The following is a 26,940-nucleotide window of genomic DNA, read 5'->3' as shown; positions in this document are numbered from 1 at the left end:
CTGGGATTGACACACTATTGCTACTAGGGTCACGTACAGTGACTGCACGAAGTTTTAACTTTGGGAGGCGCAGGTGAGAGCGTTAATGCATTTGTACTTGAAATAGCTTTGTTTTTTTGTTTAATAATTAAAGCCAGGGTATCTTGAAACATTGTAGTTTTTATTACTAGATACTAAGTTTATTCCCGTTAAAACAGGTCAGTAGCCTTAAGGAGACTTTCCATTGGAAGTCCTTTCCATTAGAGTTGTTTGACTTGATTTCAATTGATAGCTATGCTATAGGCAACCTCCCTTGAACAAACAAGGGCTATCCCTCTCCCTTTGCAGATTGTAGAGCACTGAATCTGAGGATGTCCCTAGATGTTTTTTCTCCCGAGTCAGCTCATTGTAAAAATGTGGTACTTTATTTGTATAACTTCCTTTTACAAATCTCTCACAATATTTTAATACATACTCTTTTTGTTAAACATAATGTGGATATGCGTACCTTAATTGGCTATAAAAGGACAAAATTGACTTCCCTGTGACTGCTTCAGTACTAAAAGCTAGTTCATTAATTCACCAAAATATTCTAGGTCGGTTTTATAATCATTTAACTGTTTAAAAAAAAGATTACATTTTGTATCTTTCTTAGTATCCTAAATACACTTCTTTTTTATAGAAATACAATATATATGATTAAAATCACTCACTGTGTGCCGATTCATTTCTTATTGGGAAGTAAAAGAAGTAATATTGAGCGTGACTTAGTGTACTTTTTAATGTAAATTTGGTGGACCGGATGATTTTTGCATCATATATAAATTATATTTTAAAAATTCTTCATGATATACTCATTCAGTATTTGGAAACATTATGTTCAGGAAATTATTCTAGCATTTTTCTTATTGTTTTATAAAGTACATTGAAATTATGCCATTGTACTTAGTAGTAAGATAGTTTAATTTTTTTTTATTTTTCAGACTTGAATGCAGCGATCATCTAAATTAGAGAAAGGAGATAAAAATAACCTCTGGATATTCCTCGTGTGATATTTATTCTGGATGAAGCATTAAGATCTCTACTAGAGGAGTATCACTGTAAGTGCTTTCTAATGAAATTAGAATGTTAATTTTTTTGGCCTTGATGATGTCACATGGAGTACACTTCAACAGAATTTAAGAGTAACGTGTAGTCTAAGAGCAGTAAAGGGTGGGATACTATGAACTTCTGAAACACCACTGACAAGGTCATAGTAACTTGGAAAGAAAAAGATCATCCTGGATATAGAAGAACTTAATTACAGCATAAATACTTGGTGAAAACAAAAGTAAAGTGAGGGACAATGTGATGATTTTTTACTATGTCATGGTGATCTTTGCCAGAATACATTTAGTAATGTGATAATTTGCTGATGAGAAAGTAAAATATTCATAAAACTATGCTGGGAACAATGATAGTCTTACCATGAATAATCAATATGTTATGAGATACAGCTTAGAAAAATACAGGATGAGAAACTTTTGTAAGGCCGACTGCTTAAATTTTGGTGATATGTGTAAACCTATTGAACTATCAGTGATGATAGCACCAAGTTCAAGTATTAGAATGCTTAATCTGCACCTAATTAAGTTAAAAGCCCTTTGCTGACGGCATCTGCAGTTTAGTCATATAAAACTGTTGTATTCATAAAGAATAAAACAAACAAAAAACCTTGTAAATTGACCTGAGGGCTTGATTTGGTCATATAACCCAAGAAATACATTTTCCACATAACATTTCACAGCACCCTGCTGTAATTCACGGGTAGGTGCTATTATGATTGGTAAAGAGGTGGAAATGTTAGCCATTTTGCTGGTGGAATAAAGGTGGCAGGTTATATCTCTTAGGTAGCAATGTCTTTGATGGCCCTGTGAATTACACAGCAAAACATAGCCTCTGGGGGGAATTCAGGAAGATTGCATTTAATAGTAAAACCTCCAGACAACTAGGGTTTCTTTGGGTTTTGACATCACGTGTAGCAATCTCAGATGGTACTCAGAGCCGACCAGCAGGACCTTCTGACCGGTCAGGCCTGTGCTCGACAGATGGCTACATATTTTGAACACCTGCTCCCAGGCTACAGTCAAGTATGTCTTGACTGTAACACCATTCAAGTTTTGAATTGTGTTGTTAACCAGAACATTGATTCAGGTAATGAAAGATTTTTTTTGTAATATCCTAGGACATCTAACATTTTTTCCCCCAAAACTGAACATAGAGTTTGGGCAAGTCCTTGTGAATGAAACAGTTTCTATTTCATTAGTTTTTTTCAGAATTACAGAGGTAATTTATCATGAAATGTGGTGATAACTTAGATTTTCAACTGCAAAATATGAAAAATTTATTTGTAGTGTTATTTTACCCACATCCAAGACTTGGGGCCGCTAGACTAATTCATATTTTAAATGGGTAAGTAGAGGTTTTAGAGTCGGTGTAAGACTTGTTTTATTTAGCTGAGTCTTATGATTTTTATTTTATCATTATCTCATTAATGTATTCACAGTATGACTGAATAGTGAGATTGATTTAAAGATAAATTACCACTCGAGACAAAATGAGACTTATTAAATGTGTGACTTATCCTACTAAAGAAGGAACTTAAAGGCAGCCATTTTTAATGTCTTCCGTAATATAATTTCTCTAAGTTAGAATCATAGACAAATTTTCGTGAAAGTAAATATTCCTATGAAATATCGAGACTAGCTTGAATGAAGGCAAATTATTTTTAATTTATATTGTTGATGACTTGTGACTGAAAGAAATTTGTGAGTTGCTTTAAAACTATTAATCTTCCTTGAAAATGGCTCAGACCACTTATGAGAACCATGTTGTTAAATACAGATTTGCAGGAATAATGTCATTTGAGAATAAGTGATATTTGAAGCCATATGGTTTATTTAACACACTTAAATTGCTTAACACAATATTCAAGCTATAAAATTTCCTTCGATCTAGTCACTTTATTATGTTTTGTGTCGATGTTTTTTAATAACCTTGATTATAGGATGAATATATAGAAGTTCACTTATACCAAGAAGACAAACTTGTGAAAGAAATTCTTTTTATTAAGCAAAATGCATTAAGCCCTCTAGTGGTATCAATACGTAAAATATTTCATTGTGATGTTTGCTTAATGAAAGCAGTTGTTTTTGTTTGTTTGTTTGTTTCTTCCTTAAGCACAGGTATTTAACATTCCCTGAGCATTAGCTTTTTGCAAATTCCTATTTGCTCTGTTTGGCAGATAATTTGTGCTACACTTTAGGTGTTTCTTTCTAAAAAATAAAATCTTTACCTTAGGATAAAATGTTTAAATGCATAGGCTTAACATTGAAGAAGTGAACAGCCTACTAGGTGATAAATCACACTTTTTAAATAAGTTACTTTCATCCTTGAGTCTAATGTTAAAAGATATTTGTACTGTTCCATATGCATGGTGTTAATAAGAATTGGGCCTCTCTTGATGGCGCAGTGGTTGAGAGTCCGCCTGCCGATGCGGGGGACGCAGGTTCGTGCCCCGGTCCGGGAGGATCCCACGTGCCGCGGGGCGGCTGGGCCCGGGCCCGTGAGTCGTGGCCGCTGCGCCTGCGCGTCCGGAGCCTGTGCTCCGCAACGGGAGGGGCCACAGCAGTGAGAGGCCCGCGTACCGCAAAAAAACAAACAAACAAATTTTAAAAATTAAAAAAAATAATAATTTTAAAGAGGAAAACTACATTATTTATGAATTTAAGATTTCCATTTAAATAGACAACACAGTGAGGGATAAATAATAGTTAACTCTTTAATTCTTACTGAGATCTTTCATACCTTTTAAGGTCTAAAGGAAATGGTCTTATTAATACTTAGGGATGCTTCCATTGATTTTTCTTTTATTTACTTAGTTTTTAAATTTGGGTGTTATTATAGAAGATCTGCACTTAGAAAGGACCTTTAGTTGGTACCCCTACAAAGTGTGTTTCAATTATTAAGGAGCAAGTTTTAACTTCATGCCAGCAGTATTTGTATTTCTTTCTTAAAGAAAATGTGCAGAATTAACATTTGACACATAGCCAGAGAAAATTGAGCAAAATCGAGTGGTAGGACTGGAAACATAAGCTGGAAAAGTCTCAGATGCAAAGGTGAGTCTCAGAGATGACCTGTGTTCAAAGGTGAATTCCTTGATTTCCTGTCTTTTATTGCAACTTTATTTTAGACTCTGGGATGAGGCTCCCAGAGTAACTGCTAAACGTCCTGTGGTAGGAAGTGCCGTAGGAGATTTTTGAAGACCGTCATCACTGCTCAGCTTCATTCAGTGTCCCCTGCTGCACGGTGAGAACAGTCACAGACCTGCCTCGCCGCAGGCGCACCGCACTTCCGAGGCTGGAGACCATTTTTTCTGGAAACGTGTGCATGATGACGTCTCCTCACCGAAGAATTCATGCAGTTGGGGAACCTGTGGTCGGTCTCCATTTATCTCTATTTGTGCCACCCTCATTCTTAGAAGTCTGCAATTAAAACTGCTTGAAAACAAAACGCTAAAGCCTATTGGCGAACAGATCTACTCTTTCACTCTCTAACTCTGAACAACTTTAAGCCCGTGGTGATCGAGGGATATGATATACACTCTTACGTCTTTAGCCTTCACTCTGAAATAAATTCATCTAGAAACTTGAAGAAGTTGATGTTTCACGCTTGTGTGACCAAAACACATATATTTACGTTTCTGGTCTCAGGTTGTCCTATTATTTTTTCTCCAGCCACTTGGGTTTGTTGTATCAACGTCATGTCTGATCTACTGACATCACAGACACGAACTCCAAAAAGGGAACCAAGAAACAGGATATGCTGGAACTTGTGTGTTTCCAGACTCGACCCTATGTAATACATAGCGCTATGGAAGTTAGATTTTCAAATGAAGAGTCAATATAGCCTTGTCTCTTCCCCTAAGTTCTCCTTCGGGTCTACCGTATATTCACGAGTAAATTGTATTACAAAGTCTCTAAGATGTCTTCTCATCTAAGAGCATCCTGATTCTACATCATGGAACCACCCAAAAGATGATATCTCCTTATAAGGTGGGACTCGCAAAATAGTGTTTTCGCTTTGCAGTCTCCTTGCCTCATCCATCGCTTCCTTAGCTGTTGAGCTTAGTTCCTGAGCTGGAGACGGTAGAGCTGCCAGGTGTCCGAGTTGTCAATCAAGGCAGTAACCCAGCATGAAAGTAACAGGCAAGGCTTTAATCACTTGCTGCGATCCTATAAGCAAGAAACTAATTGGGAGAAGGCGCCACCTCTGCCAAAGACCCCAGTCAGGGTTGGGCAGGAGGCTTTCCCCTTTGAGGCCCGACAGGTAAAGCCTATGATCAGGCCTGAAAAGTCACACACAGGATTTTGGTCTGAAGTGAAATTCCTCGCTGGCTATCATCTTACTTGCTAATTTTATTTAAATGTGGCCTCTGAATTCAGCTGGAGTTTAAATTAGGGGGTAAGCTCCAATAGAATCGGTCTTTTACTTAGAATGGCGTGTCTCGAGAGCCGTGTTCAGTCAATTCCAGCGTATAGAGGCCCCGACTGTGCGCTTGGCGTGCGAAGCTGGTGACAGTCGGATAAACCCCCACCCTCGAGGAGCGCAGCCCGCCGGGAGCCCAGAGAGCCGCACCCGTATCTGTAAACAGTACTGTAACCGTTTTGCAGCGCGCTTCGTACCTGCCGGGCTTGCTCAGATGCCCTGCTAGATGCCCCCCGCTTCTCCGTTCCTTCGGTGCTGTGGGCGTCTTGCGTTCTCTGGGTGCGTGGGAACAGTGACTGCGTCAGGTCGAGAGAGGCCAGGGAACCTGTCTGCTGGTCCAGAGCGGCCCAGCTGACTTCAGAGGCCCCGTACTCCAGCCGCTGCATTGCACTCCCGTTCGAACGCGCCTGAAGGCCAGAGGTTTGCACAAGTTGTCATGGGCGCAGTGGAAAGAGGCACTGGGTTTCTGTGGGAAGGGGTTGGGGGAGGACAACTCCAGCAGCGAGCGACGCGGAGGCAAAAGGAGCAGAATATATGGCGGGGGGGGGGGGCAGGATCAGAAGGTCTCCGCACACTATTTTACACCGGGCGTTCGTGAACTAGAGCTCGAGGGAGGAGAGACGGGAAGACGTCCCACGCGGTGTTTCATTGTCATTTGAAGCAGGTCGCCTTGCCCTGAGGGAGTAATATAAGGGGAGGTTTATGGCAACAGATACGCCCTGCGTAGGGCACCTGAGGCCATGGCCGGTGAAGTGCCAGCGAGAGGAAGTGTGCAGACAGCTAAGTGCGTGAATCACCAGTTGGAAGAGCAACGGGGCCGCGGCAAGCGTGCAAACCCAGTAGGAGAGCAGAGCAAAGGGAGCTCCGAAGTGAGGCATCGGGGGGAAGCTCAGAGCAGGACGGGAAGACCCAGTCAAGGCAGTTTCAAGGGAGCTTTAAAGAGGGAGGAGCGGCGACGAGGAGCCCCCTGCGAATTACGGTCGAAGGGGACCTTGCCTGGGCACGGGTCCCTAGTAGGCCTCAGGGTGGGCTGCTGGGCAAGCGGGGGTGTGCAGAGCCCGGAGGCCGCCGCCGTGCGGCGCTGCACTGGGGCCTGAGCCGCCGGTGGCGCAGGAGAAGCCGGCTCGAGACCTGCGGGAGCCCGTGCAATTACGGTCGGCTTCCTCGTTGCTAGCTGACCGCTGGGTTAGTGGCTGGAGGCGCTTTTTTCCCTCTCTTTTTAATGAGAGCGATAAGAAGCTCAGAGAGTACCAGGAAAGAGAGAGAGACGTTGAAAATACATGGAATCGGGCTTCCCTGGTGGCACAGTGGTTGAGAATCCGCCTGCCGATGCAGGGGACGCGGGTTCGAGCCCCGGTCCGGGAGGATCCCACGTACCGCGGAGCGGCTGGGGCCGTGAGCCGTGGCCGCTGCGCCTGCGCGTCCGGAGCCTGTGCTCCGCAACGGGAGGGGCCACAGCAGTGAGAGGCCCGCATACCACCAAAAAAAAAAAAAAAAAAAAAAAAAGAAAATACATGGAAGAGGGAATAGGATTCAGCGTTCAGTTCCCGCAGTGATCTCGGATTGAGATGCAGGCCGGCCTTGGCTTCCCCCGTGGCTTTGACTTTGGCGATGGCATTTACTCGCTCAAAGCTTCGGTCTCCTCCTCATTAAAATGTGGATAAAAATGATACTGATCTAAGAGGGTTGTTGTGAAGGTCAGGTGTTATAATATAGTACGGAAAAATGATTTACAGTGAGAACGCACAAGGTTTGCCATTACTGTTGGCCTCATAGACGGAGAGATCCGTAGGTGAGCATGTCATCTGAGACTAGAATGAAGGAGAAATGATAGGTATTTCTTGAGGCGAATTCGAAATATGATACTAAGGGAGGTAATACCATATTGTTTTGGTGACTTTAGCAGTTATCCCTTTTTTAAAAGAATAGAAAACAAAACTAAAAGTAAAACTCAGGACCCCATTTGTTCTAAAATTATAAACCTCTGGCCAGTTCCAAGATGTCTGGAAATAAGACCTCTTCTGTCCTAAAACTGTTTGGGAATGATTTTATGTGTACATTGTGAGGTACGTCTTGTTTTTTGTAGGTGAGCTGACCATGGTGTACTCCTCAAATGTAAAACGTAATGGATGTTCTTTCTTTAGCACAGGAATTAACGATTTAATATTGCCCTTTAAGCGACGATAGAAAACCTGCCTAGAACAGTCCTGACATAAAGAGTAGGAAAACCGTCAAGCTCCCTTCCATGTCGTTACTAAGAAACTTATAAACTCTTTTTGCAAATATGCTAAATTCATTTAAATATTTTTTTCGAATTGTTTCTATTGAAGAATATTTGAAGAATTGCATTTTTTTTCTTTCAACGTTGGTTATTTTCTCTGTGGGTGAGTCACATGTTTATAGATACAACCAAAAGTAATTTATCATGAGCGTGAAAGTGACTCATCAAGCTAGGGAATAAAAAAGTAATATTAAAGTAATAGAACTAATTTTCTTGTATGTATTTTATAAATGGACATTTTCTTACAGAGTACGTGTGTGTATACTCTATGTCTTTTATGAGGATTTCTGTGTGCAGTCCTATCACTTGTTCTACATGACAACGGTTCCGTGCTTTCATTTAACTTGAACCGCTGCTTTTCTCATGACTCTGGGTTAATTTAGCCTGGTTTTCTGTTCTTCCAGAAATTGAAAGCTACAAATTATCTCAGATGTGTTGAATGGGAGCTAAACTTAAGAGAGGCTCATATCAAATCTAAGGATGCCAATTCCTAAATTTTGTTCTGTTTCTGTATGCCTACTCATGCTGACTTATGAGCTCTTCTGGGAGTCAAGATTCATCTGTATTCTTAATTGTATATAGAGTTCATTCTGATATGATTTACCCTACACTCAAAGGCTTCCTATTTTTGCAAAAGCTAGCAGTGTATGAATAATTTATACTTCTTTGGCACTCTTGCCTGTTTGCGGCACAGCCAGTTTCTTTTGGGAAATGATTTTTAATTAATAAATAGAACACTTTTCATCACCTTCAATGGTGTAACTTTTAAGAGACTAGGAAACAAGGCTAGTGACACCTTGGAACTGCCATCCCAAGAGGAGCCTGGGAGTTAACAAGCAGTGAAAGAATCAGCAGCCTCTCCTGCTTTGCAAGCTTCTGTTCCCATTTCAATTTACTTCTGGATTTTTTTCTTTCTTTACTACCTTCTTTGTTTCTCGATAGAGTTCTCTCTGGTATCAAGGTTCTTCATATCTATTTGTAAAAGGGAAAAATGAATATTAGGCTAATAACTAACTACAGTTTAAGAAACCTGATCAAACTTAGGATGCCATTGAAATTGGTTGTCCAGTTTTGGGGGAAAAAAAGGATCGATTTTAATTTGCTACTTTTGCGTGTCAGCGCAGTTTCACAAGGAAGCTTTAAATACGCACAGAAACCTCAGTGGTACTAAAACATAGTAAGTCAAATTCTGATCGTTTCTTTTGTCAAGAATGCATGATCTTAACTCATGAGTCACTGTTAAATATAAGTGTAATGTGGAGGAACAATGAAAATACATTATGAGTAATTTTTTTGCCAATTTGTATAATTTTTCAGTTAAGCAGTCATAAATCAAGGAATATTGTGTTTTTTGAGGCTCATTAAAGAGACATTACACATCAGAATAGTGAACTCGTCAGCATAATGAAATGATGAATGCCTGTAACTATCTGTATGTAAATGATGTGAAACAGATTCAGGGTGTTACAAAGGAGAGTAACAATCTCCCTGACAGTTCCCCTTCGGTGCTGTTGCTAGATGCTGGTGACAGATGTTAAATGCAGACCTGTTCAGCGACAAGCACTTATTAGCGCTCAGTGGAAAGTGACAGTATACAGTAAGACAAATAGCAGATAATATTTTAAATAAATTTGTTCAGCAAGGTGTGTTAGTGCATTCTAAGAGCCTTCTTTATTGACAAAGGCCATATCCTAAATTGAAGAAAACATGCTAGAAAAGAAAATGGTTATTTTGAAAACGAATATGTAAAAAGGTACTATATGTATCGTAATGCTGGCCCATGTCCTTAAGTTATGTGGAGACTTTTCCATAAAGTAGCTAATAGGTGAGACTGAATTTAGCTTTATAGATCCTAACAATGAAACATATCTCATCTCACCTGTACATCGAAGCAGATGGATTCCTACACACCCAAACCTCCACATAGTGAGATTTGTAGCGCGCGATATGCCACTTTGTCCCCTGTCGTATCTAGCGTGGTCTGTGAGTTCTCCTCTAACCTTTGTGTTTATTAAGGTCACATCTCCTTTTGGTTTGAGGCTGCGCAGTCCATCTGTGGATGAGCCAGCGCCTGAAACGTTCAGTCCTACATTTCAGGTGCCTTACGTTACTTACCAGAGAGGAGCAGGCCATAGATCTAGTGATTTTCTGAAGGTTCTCATTTATCTGTGCATTTCACAGCACGTGATACAGGTGCCAAGCACATGAATGATTACTAAATCAAGAAGGAAGAGAGGGAGGGAAGGAAGAAGAGAGGAAAGGAGGAATGGAAGGAGAGAAGGAACGATATTAGTCCAGTGTGAGTCACTGATGAGTCTGTGTCATTGGCCAATTGACATACATCTCTCTGCATATGTTGCCTCTTATTTTATTTGATTCAGCTTTTGTGATGCATACTTGACAAACGAAATTGTAAGATATTTAAAGTCTAAAACGCGATGGTTTGATATGCATAGACATGTATACATTGTGAAAGGATTTGAGTTAATTAACACATCTATCACCTCACATATTTACCTTTTTTGTTTTGTTTTTATTTTTTTTTTGGGGGGGTGAGACTATTTAAGTTCTACCTCTTATTTGAAATAAGGGTGGTGATTCGGGTTCTACCTGGGCCGCAGAGTTTGGAGAGGAGCACAAGAGACGGTATGTGGAATCACAGTTAGGTTGATGATATTACAAATTATATCAATACATAGGAAACATCAGTATGATTTTAAAAAACAGTGTCAACCTCAGCACCTTGGAACAGAGAGAGCACATTGGATTGTGTACCTGAATGTATGTGTAGACAAAGTGATGTTAATAAAAATATTCATATTCTGTGTGCTTTGGGGACAGGGGTTTACTTTTTAATTTTTTATTTAAGTAGAGTTGATTTACAGTGTTGTGTTAATGGATGCTGTACAACAAAGTGGTTCAGTTATACACATATATAATTGTTCATATTATTTTTCCATTGTGGTTGATCAGCCACAATGGATACTGGATATAATGGATATTGGATATAACTCCGTGTGCAGGACAGTAGGACCTTGTTGTTTATCCATCCTCTACAGGTAATAGTTTGCACCTGCTGATTCCAGACCCACAATCCATCCCTGCTCCATCCTTCCTCCCGCTTGGCAACCACAAGTCTGTTCTCTGTGTCTGTTTCTGTTTCCCAGATACGTTCATTTGTGTTGTATTTTAGATTTCCACATATAAGTGACATCATATGGTATTTGTTTTTCTCTTTCTGACCGACTTAATCTCTAGGTCCATCCATGTTGCTGCAAATGGCATCATTTCATTCTTTTCATGGCTGAGTAACATTCCTGTGTGTGTGTGTGTGTGTGTGTGTGTGTGTGTACACACCACGTCTTCTTTATCCATTCATCTGTCAGTAGACATTTAGGTTGTTTCCATGTCTTGGCTGTTGTGAATAGTGCTGCTGTGAATGCAGAGGTGCATGTATCTTTTTGGGTTACAGTTTTGTCTGCATATATGGCCAGGAGTGGGATTGCTGGATCATATGGCAACTCTATTCTTAGCTTTCTGAGGAACCTCCATGCTGTTCTCCATAGTGGCTGCACCAACTTACATTCCCACCAGCAGTGTAGGAGGGTTCCCTTTTCTCCACACCTCCTCCGGCATTTGGTATTTGAGGACTTTTTAACAATTGCCATTCTGCCTGGTGTGAGGTGGAGGTTTATTATTTTTGATGAAGTTTTCCTATACCTGTGCCACAGTATTTTGATACTTTATAAGGTGTATATGAGTTGCTAGCAAGCTTAATGGTATAATTTCCCCAGAATGCCAGTGTAGTGATATCTTTTCTTTATTCTGATGTGTACATCATAGAGTTAAACACAACATTTGATTAAAGAGATATTCTTAAAAAATTGTGAGCTATTTTAGTTCTTTTTGCCTGAGGAACACAGCAAATTATGAACATCTGAATTTTTTGTTAATAATTAAATGTTTATAGTTTGTTGTGATGTGAAAAGTCCATGAGAACATAATTTTCTAAGTTTTCAATAGTCTTAATATTAAGAGCAATAACTTTTAAATTGTTAATGGCACTTTTAATATGTTAATGCAATAATGTGTTGTAGCGATTCCTTGAATATATTTTTATGTTAAAAAAAATTTGAAAATGTCTAATCACAACTTAAAAGACCATGCATAGGGAGGGAGGGAGACGCCAGAGGGAGGAGATATGGGAACATATATATATATATATATGTATAACTGATTCACTTTGTTGTAAAGCAGAAACTAACACACCATTGTAAAGCAATTACACTCTAATAAAGATGTTAAAAAAAAAAAGACCATGCATAAGCTATAACTAAACTGAAATTGAAATATTTTAAAGAAAATATACATATTATTTTACTTTTCTTTTGCATATTCATCACCTACCATATTTTCTGATCATTTTGCAAGTTTACTCACTTACTAAAAGAAATACCCTTATGATTTTATGTTATAATCCTTCAAGTTAATTCGTACACAGACAAACACGCACACACACAATCTGAGAGCATTTGTTACATAAAATAACAATTTTATAATATCTACATTTCCCCATAACTAAATAAATATATTTTGTGATAACTTTTGTGATATCCTGTTCCATAATTGACTGTCTATTTTGCCTTAGAGGGAAGAAAGAAGCAATTGAGTATTCTAGAAAGGGCACCATTATAGATGTTGAAAAGAGGCCCGGAGAGAAAAATACTAAAAATTCATTTCAAACTAACACTTTTTTAGAGGAAAGGAAGCCAGGGTTCTTATCATGGAAATTATTATTTTTGAACATGTTACTTTACTGTGAAAGGGCCACCATTAGAGTATTGGAAAGTGTCACGTAGATCAGTCTTGATATTTTACAGTCAAAAACCTTGTAAACTTAACTGCCACACATAAGGAATGAAATCTACTTATATTACATTCTGTTTCCTTCTGGTTACTTTTAAGCGTCTTAAGTAAAAATATGACAGACAGAGCAAAGTGACCAGTTCACTAACCGGTTATATCTATAACAGTTATATATCTATAAATATATGTATAATGTGATATATATTATATATAATATGTGTATAATATAATCACATTTTTGCTTAATATAAATTATATTTATAATTATAGTTATATTTATTATTACATTTATGTATTTTTCTAGTGATAACATTTATACAATTTTTATATTAAAAAATCACTGTTAAATCTATTACCTCATTGATCAACAACATAGTTTGAAACCTTGTTTTTTAATTCCAAGTCTTTTGCTCTTTTTTTTTTTATCCTATCATAGGGCTTCTTGATAAATCTCTTAAATTTAAATCCAGGAAATACACACTGCCATCCTTAGTGCACTTTGCCAAGCCTAAATTATAGTATATGGACCAAGACTTATTTAATTGGGTGTTTTGTCACATATCCATTTAGTCACTTTCTGTTTTAAATGTAGTTTAGAGACAGATGAATAGTCAAGGGGATTGATGGAGTTCAGAATAACATTTCCTCCATTCTGCACAGAGTAATGACTCCAAAAAACATTTCTCAAAACCAAAAGACATCCTGTCTTATTACATAATACGTCTTCCTTCAATTACATGACGTTCGTAAACATCGCCAGGCTATCCTTTACTGCCAGTTGAAATAAGTGACTTAAGCATTGTTTAAATTATAAATATTCCAGTTAATTTTAAACTGTGTGTATGTGTATATATGTTATATGGTAGATGTATGTGTGTCTATAAATTTCTAGTAAACTTCAGTTTTATTTATCAGAATCTAGCCATCTCAATCAGATTAAGGGGCCCTGAGCTAGGAACCTGCAGAAAACATTCCTAAGTAGCACTAGGGTTTCTAGGAAGCTGAGAGCCTTGGAATCGTTATGCATATTAGTACAAGGAATCACTTAATTGCTTACAGCATGTAGAGTCCCAGAATGTTATAAATGGTAATGACCTTAGAAATTAGCCAATCTTAGGATGGCAATAGTTGAAAAATTAATGCTGCTTTAGACCGATTGGAACTTGCTGCCTGGACCACTGTGTAAGAATATATGAAGCATGTCATAATCTGTTAGCCTTACCTACCACAGGTGAGCCATGGAGACTGGTAGCATAGTTGCTGAGACTCAGAGAGTTGATTTTACATCACGTGCCCAAAGTTGCCCAGATGGTTCGCTCTGGATCCATGGCTGTAAACAGGGCATCTGACTCATAGTCCAGTGCTATTTGCTCTGCTCTATTGATAAAGTAGAAACATATCCGGTAGACTTTCTTAGAGTAAAGCCACAGAGGCATTCAGAAGACTTAATCGAGAGCATGAAGAAGCCATACAGGGTGTGCTGGCTGCTCTAATCGATGTCCTTGTGGGTTAAACTTACTGAGATATATAGATGGTTATCAAGGCATAATTTCCTTAAGGTTATTCCGAAGCACTTTAACTAGGTACTTTCTTTTATCAATTATACTTACCATATTTCATGTTTTGTCTTTTCTTAGAATTCCTAAGCAGGTGATGCCTGTTCTTCTATAAGCTAAATAATTGGATTTCTGTAAATTAAATATACTAAAATATTAGTGTTCTCTAAGTATATTCAAGGAAAAGCCCTTCACGTGAAACATAAAAACTAGATTAAAATGTGAACATTTTTCATTCCAGTGTGTAGCATTTATCTAATAAAGATGTTGACATTACATCTAAAAATTGATTAACTTCTAACAGAGGCTAAAACAGTTTGGTAAAATACAGACCATTACCAATGCTGCCTTCCGTTCCGTGCCCCCGACCCTTTTATAAAATCTTGTCTAGCTGATTAATAAAACAGAGCACTTCAGCTTTGGTGAAATACACTTATTCAATTTCACTGAAGATTATAGGTTTCAAATAATAAAATTGGATTTTATCGAGGATTGAAGTGTGTAAATAGAACATTTGATTGAATTTAATAAAATGGTATCCTGCTGATAGAGACAAGTCATTTCCTCTAGTTTTAACTTGATTACAAAGACAAGAAGTTTTATGAGCTATTTTGAATGGAAAATTTCTTTCTGTCTAGAGAAAAAGGCTATATTGAGACTAAGAAAAGTAAGTAGTACCGTTTAATATTTTAAGGAAAATAGTTGTGAATGTATGATTAGTTTCAAAATTTAATAGAACTATTTTCTAATCTGTATTTGTAGCTATTTACTTGATCACTAGAGTTAAACATGTATGTTAGTCCAGTAGATAAATTTATTTCTCTAGCTTTTGGTGACCATTCCTCATCTGATAATGCAAGTCTGTCTTTAATCAAATACAGAGATAGCAGACCACTAGTCCTTTTGTCACAAAATGAATCACTACATAGTAACCGATGTTACTCAGATTTGGGGGTTTCTTTAGCCAATTCTAAAGTTTCGTAAAGAGAAACACAGAGCAAATTTTTTTTGCTACTTTCTGACGAGATATATGTGAAATCTGGGAATGAGTTATAATAACTTTGAGGGAACCGAAACACCGTACCAAATGTTAAGGCATATTGAAAAACATAATTTATTTGTGGGAAACACTATTATGGTAATATCAAAAATTAATTTTGCCATTAAAGTTTTAATTTCATTCTCAAATGTATTATATTTCAATATAATAAAATAAGTGTTATTTCACCCAAATCTAGTTTTTTCTTAATTAATCAATATTTTAATTATTTTATTGGACTAAAGAGACAGCTGAAAATGCCTTTTCTTTTAGCCTTTTAATCACAGAACTTTTAAAAGATGGTTAAGTTAGTTTCAAAGAGAATATTTGTAAGCTAGAAGATGGGCTACATTTATCATCAGGCATCATTATAAATGTAGGATGAGTATTAAGAAATGCCAGGGGCTTCCCTGGTGGCGCAGTGGTTGAGAATCCGCCTGCCGATGCAGGAGACACGGGTTCGTGCCCTGGTCCGGGAAGATCCCACATGCCGCGGAGCAACTAAGCCCGTGAGCCATGGCCGCTAGGCCTGCGCGTCCGGAGCCTGTGTTCCGCAACGGGAGAGGCCACAACAGTGAGAGGCCCGCGTACCGCAAAAAAAGAAATGCCAGAATTGCAGACGTTATTTTGACTGGATTGATAATACACAGTTTCAGAGCAAGATGGGTTTTAATGTGGCCTGAAGAGTACTTTGGATTGATTTAGAATATTATTTTTAAGCAGTCGATTCAAAGTATCTGCAATTTCTATTCAACTATTTAGCGGTGCTTTCAAAGAAATAAAAAGGTAAAGAGTTGATGAAAGGTCATTACCTTAAAGGAAACAATATACCTCTTTCTGTTGATAACGGTTGTATATTGTTTTTAATGCTTCAGTGAAAGTTACATTGTACAGGGAAAGGAAAGGCTCACTAGCGAGAATTGGCTGAGAAGACAAAAATAAGGGTAATGGGGCAGATACAGACCCTAGGTGTACAGGAGAGACAGTTGAGAAACAACAGCAAAAAGAGGCAACAGCAAAAAATACGTTAAGTGCTGTGTGGGAAAAGGCCTTTGGTTCAGACCCTTTTCTGTCACGCTGGGAGCTATTTGAGTGTAAAGATTAGAATGCCTGTTTGAAAACAGAAAAATGTGTAACATATGAAGGATGATAGTTTGATGCTAGAATAGAGAAGAACTATAGTCAGAGCAAAAGTAGTTACATCTTTAAAAGGTTCAAGCTGTAGAAGACCATTCATCAGACAAATCAGATAAATTAGTTTGGAATCTGTTCTAAAAAAATTTCCAGATGCGTTTTTCATAGGTGTCAATTTTGTGGTTTGAGAGAGGAGACACAAAGCGAGAAGGATGAGAAAGCATCTGAAAACACTTCATGTAAAACATGCACAGAAATAGGTGGGATAAGTAAAGAAATAAGATGATCATTTAGGATAGGAGTCTAGAAAAGCTAAGATAAGTGAATCAAAGTGTTTAAATAGAAACGTATGGAAATGGTAGATGAGAGTATTACACAGTATGCAGCAGGACTGTTCACTTTGAAAGAGAGCTGTAACAGAAATTTGGGTGACATTTATTAATTTGAAAATACATAGAAAAAAAAACAGATCACAAAAAGTATCTATGTTATTCATTGAACGCCTGATATGTCCCTCATTTCATCTTCAACTAGCTCTCCAATAGTTTTGTATGCTTGTCAAGTCATATATGTGGTCCCTTTAACTTTCAGGCTGTAGTCTTGTTTGATTATTAGAAAAAACTACAGTATCAAAAATATGAATCATATTGGAGGTTGTCAGGATTCATAAGATCAGCACACCATTCTATAGCCTCATTTCAGCTCTGAAAACTAGTTGAAGTAAACAACTATTGTGCATATCAGAACAATTTTAACACAAGCAGTCCTCATGCCAAGCCTAGTACGAGTGTCACTCTCCTTCAGTGTGAAAATGAAATCACCAAACATCTAGTATAACATCCATATTACCAGGTAAAATATTGGTATTAAACTCAGAATTGACCTGTGGATCTCATTACCTGTAGGAAGATTAAAATCTTCACTGAATGATAAAGACAGAAAACAGAAGCTGAATAATGAAAATACAATAAATCAGTTTCAAAAGTAAATGAGGGGCTTCCTTGGTGGCACAGTGGTTAAGAATCTGCCTGCCGACACAGGGGACACGGGTTCGAGCCCTGGTCCGGGAAGATCCCACGTGCCGCGGAGCAACTGAGCTCATACACCACAACTACTGAGCCTGTGCCCTAGAGCCTGCGAGCCACATCTACTGAGCCCACGCGCCACAACTACTGAAGCCTTCATGCCTAGAGCCCGTGCTCTGCAACAAGAGAAGCCACCGGCAGTGAGAAGCCTGCACACCGCAACGAAGAGTAGCCCCTGCTCGCTGCAACTAGAGAAAGCCCGCGCGCAGCCATGAAGACCCAACGCAGCCAAAAATAAAAGTAAATTAAAAAAAAAAAAAAGAAAGAAACCCAAAGCAGTCATCCTAACAGGTCTTATTTTCATCCTCATTATTGAGTTTTATAAATAAGAATCTCAAAACGTCTTCATCCTCCTCTAATACAAACATTGTTGGTTATTATTTGTCTCCAAAGAAATTCTATTATGTAGGTAGCAAAAGGCCTGTCTTCTTCATTAACGTTTGTTCGTAAGTCAAACAAATGGAAAGCAACCACCTTATTTACTTGTTTTTTTCAGCTTATATTCAATGTCTGCACATAAGGTACCAAATTAAAAGGGTTTCCTATATTCTCTTCTTCTCTGAGCACTGTAGGAAAATAATTTTGAAAAATATGAAGCGTATTCTATGTATATAGTAGTAATTAGCAGTAAATATAAATTTTAGACTCAGATATTTATGAAAAGGAGGAAGATTAATCAAGTTGTGAAAGGAAGTTTTGGAATTTAAATGTTTCTAGGTTTACAAACTTTCCAAAACCTAAAATAGCATTTAAAATAATGATTAATGTTATCAAATTGAAATTTATCAATAAAATAAGGATATAATTATCTTCTGAAATATATCCATTCCTATGTGAAGTTCTTATAATGTCAAAAATACATTTGTCTATTTTTAGAATAATGACTAATGAAGCCACAAAAGCAGTAAACAATTCAAATTACAGACTTTGATCTGGAAATATCACTGCAGGTCATACGGTATATTTTGTATATGTTACAGGTTAGGAAATTGAGTGATTTGGTGATTCTAAGTGACTTGTACAACTTTTGTTGTCACAAAACAGAATTATCCTCATTCCCAGTTTAGACACATACCTCTGTGTAACTATCTCTTTTAATGACTTAATCTCAAGATATTTATGAGCGACAAGACTCTGTTTCAACCTAGGCAATTATTTTTGTACATTATTGTCATTTCATTTAACTGAAGTCAAAATGTATCATGTCGCAATGTTAGTTAATCAGAATGACATAATAGAACACGTGACAAAGGTTACAGTAAGTGTTGCTTAACGAGGCTTTCAAGCGTCATCTGTTGCTTTGTATGAATTCTGTTAACAGAATGACACAAGTTTAAAAGGGCTTAAGATGTACGTTTGAATATAATAGTTATATCCTCTCTTCTGTGGCAGTACTGAGGAAGGAATAGGAGTTGTCAAAATTCTGAGTAGAAGGCAACGCCGTAACTCGGAAGGGAAAAAGGGATTGAGTGTGCAGACTGTAGAAGCATCAAAGAAACTGAAGAATATCCGTCTCCATATGTTTCTACAGCGTAGCGTTTCTCTTCCAGAAACAGTGCCAGGCGGGGAGCGGAGAGCATCACGGGCTGAATGTTGCCACCCCCGTTCTAGACAGAGAGCAGAAACCAGGTTTCCTAGAAAGAACTACATTCGGCAGGAGACCTCGCTCCCATCCCCTTACTTTCATGCTTTCTGGCTGCGGAAATTGTAAAGTTCAGGTGGCTTTTTAGCTGGAACTATGGTGAAGGCAGTCAAGAAAGGCAAAATGGCAAGCGGGTTTACTCTCCCAGAGCAAATAGAAAACCTAAGCAAAGCTGCCACGGTAGTCAGAAAACTAGCCAGAGCCAAACCCACATTCACAACCTAAAGGGAAATCTTGAGCAAATTACAGGGAAGCCTAAGCAAAGAGATCTAGCAGTTCATGCATCAAGAGAAAAGGCCATAAATATGAAAGAATAATAAAAGAAGACTAACAAGTGAAATAGTAAACGTTTTCAGGATTTTTTTTTCCTGAAATAAACGAAGAACTGTATCTTCACCTCTGATGGGCATATAGAATACCAGAAACTGGAATGAAGACATAAGGATGAGAACAAAGGTTGAAAAATGGACCCCCCCCCAAAAAAAATAGTACGGGCTGACGTTTGCAGGAAAGGAAAATGGGCGAGAGAGGAACTAGACTTCTGACCAGTGGCTTTAAGGACTCTGGTGAGACAGTTTAGTTTAGGATTGTTTGGACATATAACTGGGTGACATTCAAGGACTCTTTCCTTGGCATCTCTTTGCAGAACAGCAAAAACCACTTAATGGTGTTTTGATGTTTTATTGGGGTCCTATTGACTGGACGGCGTGCTGGGTGAGATCAAAACCTGCTTCAGGTGTACTCGGTAGCACCGTGGGGTTTCCACTAGGATTGGGGACGTAACGTGCACTTTAGATTAAGTTGGTATATAGAGAAGATCCCTGAGTATACTTTTACAGTGCCCGCGCTTGGATGATTGCCATGAGAGGGAAAAGAGAGCTCCCGAGAACAAGCCACGATGAGTCTTGGGATGGAGAAGGAAATTGCGGAGACTGCAACGATATTACAATCATTATCTTCGTGCTAATGCACAGGGTAGGACTGTGTTTCAAATGGAGAATAAATAGAGGAAATATTTCATTACTTAAAAGCTTGAAAAACTCTCATGATGGTACATGCTATAAATTATTATTATTATTATTTTTGCAGTACGCGGGCCTCTCACTGTCGTGGCCTCTCCCGTTGCGGAGCGCAGGCTCTGGACGCGCAGGCTCAGCGGCCACGGCTCACGGGCCCAGCCGCCCCGCGGCACGTGGGATCTTCCCGGACCGGGGCGCGAACCCGCGTCCCCCGCATCGGCAGGCGGACTCTCAACCGCTGCGCCACCAGGGAAGCCCTAAATTATTATTTTTTAAAGTCAACTTCACACTTAGTGTTTTAACAGACTGGACCGGTGTAAGGCATTTACTCCACTCAACAAGCTGATACCAGAACCCCGAGAAGTGGGTTACCATTATGGCACAAGAGCTCAAGCCGGATAGAGAACCTTAGATAAAGCTTCAATGCTGGGAAAGAAAAATGTAATGAACATTTTTCCAGAGACATAAGACTGAGTTATCATTGACATGGGCCACAGGTATGTGGCAAAAGGCTGAAATATGCTGGAGATGAAGTGAGACTCTGATCAACCCAGAATTCCATAATTTTTGATCAAAGTGATAAAGACTCCTGTTTTCCTGGCAGACTGCCTGAGTGTTCCAGAGTGCAGAGTTGCTTAGAATTTTCTGCTCAGTTTACTGACTTTTTCATCACTTATCACTTATGGCCAAAGAATGGAACCATGGCGTCCCGGGGGTCGTGGGCCACCCATGTAAGTGGGAACCCTGGTTTTCATAGAACGGAAGTCACTGAGTTAGGCAGAGAGACCACAGATAATTTACTGTATCCTCATTGTTCACTGGAGTGTCAGAAGTTATTTTTCATCCCTGGTATTAACTTGGAAAGAGGTAGAAGCCTGTAGAGCCAGGGAAGTACCTGCTCCTGTACCCAGCTGTGATGCAGTGACCGCCTGTGCATCCTTACCTTGGGCGGATTTTACTTTGGAGGAAAGTTCTCCGTGGTGGGACTAAACGTAACTGTGAGCCCATTTTATTTTTTTATGGAGGCATTTTAGTCTATGATTATGTACTAAAAATAACTGGGTAGTCTTTTATTAATATACTAATAATGTCTTAAATGGTGTGTCAGAAACCACATTCCGTCTTGCACGCGGCTGTACCCTCCAGAGTAATGTAGCACATGGCATATACACTTAGTATTTTATAAATGTTTGTCGAATAAATTAATGGATTAAGTGGTATTTCTTGCATGACCACAATAAAAAAATATGAGAACATGGATTAAAAATTCCATATAACTTTTAAGTTATATTTTATAACTCAACACACTCATGAATCAGGACTTTGCGTTTTAAATATAAATGAAAAATGTTAAGCTATTCCATCGGTTATGTCTTTTAATTATGCCTGGCCATTTTCTTTCCAGTAGCGTTGTCATATATGCCTTATTTACATGGCTAAGACCTTTTAAAGGTTAAAATATATGAATTAAGGAATTAGAAATATCATCCAGTTATATAATTAATGTTAACACAGTGGAATCATTTCATTTTGTATTCCACTTGTTAATGGATTTCCTTTTGATAAGTTAAATAATAATTCTGTAGAATGCTTATCGTATTTTGAGAATTCTCAGATGTTTATTTGTGCTCAGAACCACATGCTGTATTTTGATTTGTTTGACTTAAGCAAATATTGATTATTGCTACAAGTATATGACTTGCTGGCTTTCCCAGAAGGATCTGGAGACTGACAGATTTTCCACCTACGTTGAAAGTTTAATTGTTTAACAGAGACCTTAATGCTGACTTTTATGTCTAATGGTGGGAAAAACAGTAATCATCACATTTTATATTTCTGAAACTCACCATTCTTCACCTACCATATGTTATGCACAAAACTTGACCCTCGTTTTATTACAGAAACTCTGTCTCTTGAGTGGCAGTCAATGATTTTATGTAATTTGTCTTTTTTTCCCTCATCTTTATTGGAGTATAATTCCTTTACAATGGTGTGTTAGCTTCTGCTGTATAACAAAGTGAATCAGCCATACGTATACCTATATCCCCATATCCCCTCCCTCTTGCGTCTCCCTCCCACCCTCCCTATCCCACCCCTCTAGGTGGTCACACAGCACCGAGCTGATCTCCCTGTGCTATGTGGCTGCTTCCCACTAGCTCTCTGTTTTACACTTGGTAGTGTATATATGTCCATGCCACTCTCTCACTTCGTCCCAGCTTACCCTTCCCCCTCCAGTGTCCTCAGGTTCATTCTCTACGTCTGCGTCTTTATTCCTGTCCTGCCACTAGGATCATCAGTATGACTTTTTTAGATTCCATGTATATGTGTTAGCATACGGTATTTGTTTTCCTCTTTCTGACGTACTTCACTCTGTGTGACAGATTCTAGACCCATCCACCTCAATACAAATAACTCAGTTTCATTCCTTTCTATGGCTGAGTAATATTCCATCCTGTATATGTGCCACATCTTCTTTATCCATTCATCTGTTGATGGACACTTAGGTTGCTTCCAGGTCCTGGCTACTGTAAATAGTGCTGCAGTGAACACTGTGGTACATGACTCTTGTTGAATGATGGTTTTCTCGGGGTATTATGCCCAGTAGTGGGATTGCTGGGTCGTATGGTAGTTCCTTTATTAGTTTTTTAAGGAACCTCCGTACTGCTCTCCATAGCGGCTCGATGAATTTACATTCCCACCAACAGTGCAGCAGGGTGTAATTTGTCTTTACTTCATGTTCTCACTCTAGAATTTCTCATCTTGCCCTGAGTTTCTAGTGGAAATTTGAGAGTAATAGGCATTGGCATTCTGAGGAATGAAGAAAGATGATTCTCCTCTCTGGAGAGCACATCTATTATTATTATAGTAATAATGATCCTTAATTTTATTTAAAATTAAGGTTACTAACTGTTAGGTTACTAACAAACTCTACGTAGATCAGAGATTCTGAAGTCCAAATGTCCAAAATCGAACATCTCTTCTCCGATTATGTTTCCTCCTTCTTTCCTCATTGTGTTGATTAATAACACTCTGCTCTGCACTGCATTTGTGGGCAAAGCACAGTGAGGAAGAAGTACCTTGTTCTGCAGACGCACTGCAGGCTGTCTGAGGAGTGAGAACGGGGTGCAGTCCCTAAGATCCAGACCCCAGAATATACAAAGAGCCCCAAAGAGGAACGAGAGTACTAATTGAAGGACATGGTGATACATATACATTTATAAAGAGGACTTCTAAAGTTGTGCAAGTAATTTTTTAAAAAGTCTCATAAAATAGACTGGAAATGTGCTTGGAGAGCCGCATTCTATTCCTTTTTGCAGATATTGTTACAAATGAAGACATGATGTCCAAAGAATTTTGTTTTCATAAACTGTTTTCCTGCCCTCCTTTGTGAGATGATTCTTAACTGTAATTCTGAGTCTTATACACTAGGCTGCAGAACATTCCTTTAGAAATAAATGGGATGAAGGTGAGAGAAGGAGCGAAGCAAAAAAAAAAAAAAAAAAAGCATTAAATAAAAACAATATGCAGAGAGATAAAAATTGGGGGCCTTATTGAAAATGATAAGAAATGTCATGAAAGTACATTTACAAATGATGAGATAGTGGGAGAGGAAAAGTTAAGATATTATTTTTGTCTGTCTTAATTTAAGAGACAATCATAACCTAAGGCAGACTGAAAAGCACAACCAATTATCTTTTATACTGAAGTGATTTCCATCTGAAAGGGATGGAAATTAGAAGATGAAAAGATGAAGAAAGAGGCTACCTTGGGAATATAGTGCCAGAATGTATGTATTTAACTCTCTAGTTGAGCAAATCTGACAGGGAGCCACCACCTGGTAACTGCAGTGATAGAAAATAGCCCTATTTACTAAGAATAGTGTGTGAACTTTAAAAAAGAGCATTCATACATAAAGATCTGTATCTATAAGTTAACACAGTCCGTTTCTAGTTAAGATGCAAATGGTCTCGATTTAAGGGAACCCAGCAAATATTCCAAATGTGTGATATTGTGCAAAAACATTTATGATAAAAAATGCTAATTGTTTGAAGGTGTAGTCCTAAGGAGTATAATGTTATTATGCAATTAAGAATGTGTATTTATAATAACCAAATATTACTCAAAACTAAATAAACAGACACAGACATGCTGTTTTTGTTAATAATTGTATACATATTTATTTATACACCTGAACTTACCATCCTCTTTTTTAGAGATATCTAAATTAAAAAATAAATAGAAGAAAATTATGCCCACAAATGCTCCAACCCCAGCTGAGGGCACTCAAGCTTTGAAATTTTGACAGAGCTATTGAAGAAGTGTAAACTGTAATTGAGTACACTTTCTTATTCTTTCAGCAGAAAGCATTTTATGCCATTTAAACTACTCTTGTCCAGTTAAAGCATTTTATTAATAAGAAATTATGCAGAGGAAACGTATAGTTATCCTTACAGTGTGCAAGAAGTGTGGATTATTAAATGAAAATGGGCTTCCCTGGTGGCACAGTGGTTAAGAATCCGCCTGCCAGTGCAGGGGACAAGGGTTCGAGCCCTGGTCCGGGAAGATCCCACATGCCGCGGAGCAACTAAGCCCGTGCACCACAACTACTGATCCTGTGCTCTAGAGCCCGCGAGCCACAACTACTGAGCCCACGTGCCACAACTGCTGAGCCCACGTGCCACAACTACTGAAGCCCGCGCGTCTAGAGCCTGTGCTCCGCAACAAGAGAAGCCACCGCAATGAGAAGCCCGCACACCACAACGAAGAGTAGCCCCCGCTCACTGCAACTGTACATCAATATGGAACTCAAATACATTTTACAATGGTTTTTATTGGTGTATATAATAATATATATGAATGTATATATGTATACATATGTATATGAACATCAGTTTAACCTGGATATGTATGTAGATATTTATGTGTGTATATACATACACATAAATGCACAGACTTATGTACACATACTTATACACTGAGACATTTCACTATGGTAGCTAATAGAGAGGAAGCAAATATGAATATGACATTTTTTGGTGCTTAAATAATTTTTAGTCTACTAAAACATATACACAACCATATTTCAAGACAATATTATGCATAAAGTGCTGGTGTAATGCAAAAGAAGAAATTATTAATTCCTAAAAGAACGGCAAGGATTGTATTTCTTTGATCTGGTTTTTAAACGCAGAAAAGGGTTTTTCACTGGGAAGAGGTGAGGCAAAGGAGGAAATGAAGATTAAGAGAATAGAATGTGCAAAGTAACAGAATCGGAATATTAGCACTCTGTTCAGCAAATATGCGCAGTGAAATTTATCTATCCATAAACTTATTTGCATATTTATTCTTTCTTTCATCCACAAATGCTGAATACTGAGGATATATTAGTCCCTGTCTTAAGGGTATCTGGATCACAAAAAAGGCAAGGAGGAACGGCAAGTGAGAAGGGAACTTGATACATTGTTAAATACTTTACCTATTTTTAAAATCTACATTATATTCCTGAAATCTCATTCTTTGAGAATGAGATATCATTTATTTTTTTATTTAGATTTTTTTTTATATTTATTTTTTAAATTTAGATATCTCTTCAATTTCTAATTTCCACAATCTAGATTATGTTCAATGTTGTGGAAAGATTTCTTAAGACAGTTTCTAAAGAATCAATGGTAGTAACATGAATTTGAGTTAAAATTTATTTGCACTTTTTAGAAAAGTTTATAATATCATTTATTTTATCCATAGAAATTTGTAGCAGTTTTTAAAAGTTTATTCATGTTTTGGTAACTGTTTTTGTTAGTGTTTATTTCTATGCATAGTTAATTGTTGCTATTGATACTAAAGGAATATGTGATTTGCTAATAACCCTATTGGATATTGAACAACTCAAATTGGAATCATAGAGCTGAAAATGCGTCATTAAGTCAGTTCTTCCTTCCTCTTGGGCAGATGAGAATGTATTTTATTTTGAAATTTTGTTAGAAATTTACTGTCGTTTGCATTTGTTTGTTTTCTTTTCTTTTTATTTTGGCGTGTCGATCTCTTCTCCAGTCCATGGTGTGTTACTGTTAAAGTTTAAACCCTGTCTAAGTCTCTTGTTTCCTCAAAAACCTCACATGTTCTCTGAAGCCCAGGCTCAAGTCAAAATAGCATTGAGGGAACAATGTCACTACTTACTCCTGCAATCAACTACATTCTTCTTGCTTGTATTCATAATCCAGTTTCCCATTTGGGCGCCTGCTGCTGTTTTTGTTCCTAGCCTCTAGCTTGCCGCCTTGGACGTATATTCAACTCTGCCTCTCTTCCAAGACTGAGCATACGTGCTTCTTCCCAGCGTGTGCCTGTTTACACTCACCAGTATCTCTCCCTGATCTCAACACAAATGGCTCTTTTTCTGTGCTGCTTTTATGGACCTTTTCTCTATATCTTCATACTCACATACCTGTTTCTTTTCTTATTGGAGTGGAGTGTATATTTTAATTGCTGAAGGTCGAATTCATGTCTCAGTCATTACTCTATTGACGCATTGCCTGGAAGAGAACCTTGTAGACGTAATTGAACCTTGGTGTGTATTTGTCGAAATATGAATTTGGTTTTTTCCCCTAATTTAGGAGATTTCCAACTGTGTCTTGTTTTCTCTTTGCTGGGAAAGATAAAATCAAGAAACAAAGTCCTGAGCTCTTCTGTCTCTTCCGCGTGCAATTTCAAACTGCAAACAACAAATCTTGCATTCCTTGTATGTTATGTTTTAGGACATCTTTAGTTACAAATTTTAATGGTTAATACTCTTGAATAAAATGTTGTAATATGTAA

The 26,940-nt window shown here is 38.1% G+C and overlaps 1 long non-coding RNA gene across 1 annotated transcript in view; it reads left to right on the top strand.

The window, feature by feature from the left end:
- The window catches only part of LOC131747418 (uncharacterized), a 484,684-nt gene that overhangs the window by 85,646 nt on the left and 372,098 nt on the right, over window positions 1-26,940 (top strand). Inside the window, exon 2 of the long non-coding RNA XR_010838534.1 lies at window positions 963-1,079. This is a non-coding gene — a long non-coding RNA (uncharacterized lncRNA). The remainder of the gene's footprint in view (window positions 1-962; window positions 1,080-26,940) is intronic.

The sequence above is a fragment of the Kogia breviceps genome, chromosome 20 (genome assembly GCF_026419965.1).
Source record: "Kogia breviceps isolate mKogBre1 chromosome 20, mKogBre1 haplotype 1, whole genome shotgun sequence".
In the NCBI taxonomy this organism is placed as follows: Eukaryota; Metazoa; Chordata; class Mammalia; order Artiodactyla; family Physeteridae; genus Kogia; species Kogia breviceps.
This window is presented reverse-complemented; position numbering and strand designations above follow the sequence as displayed.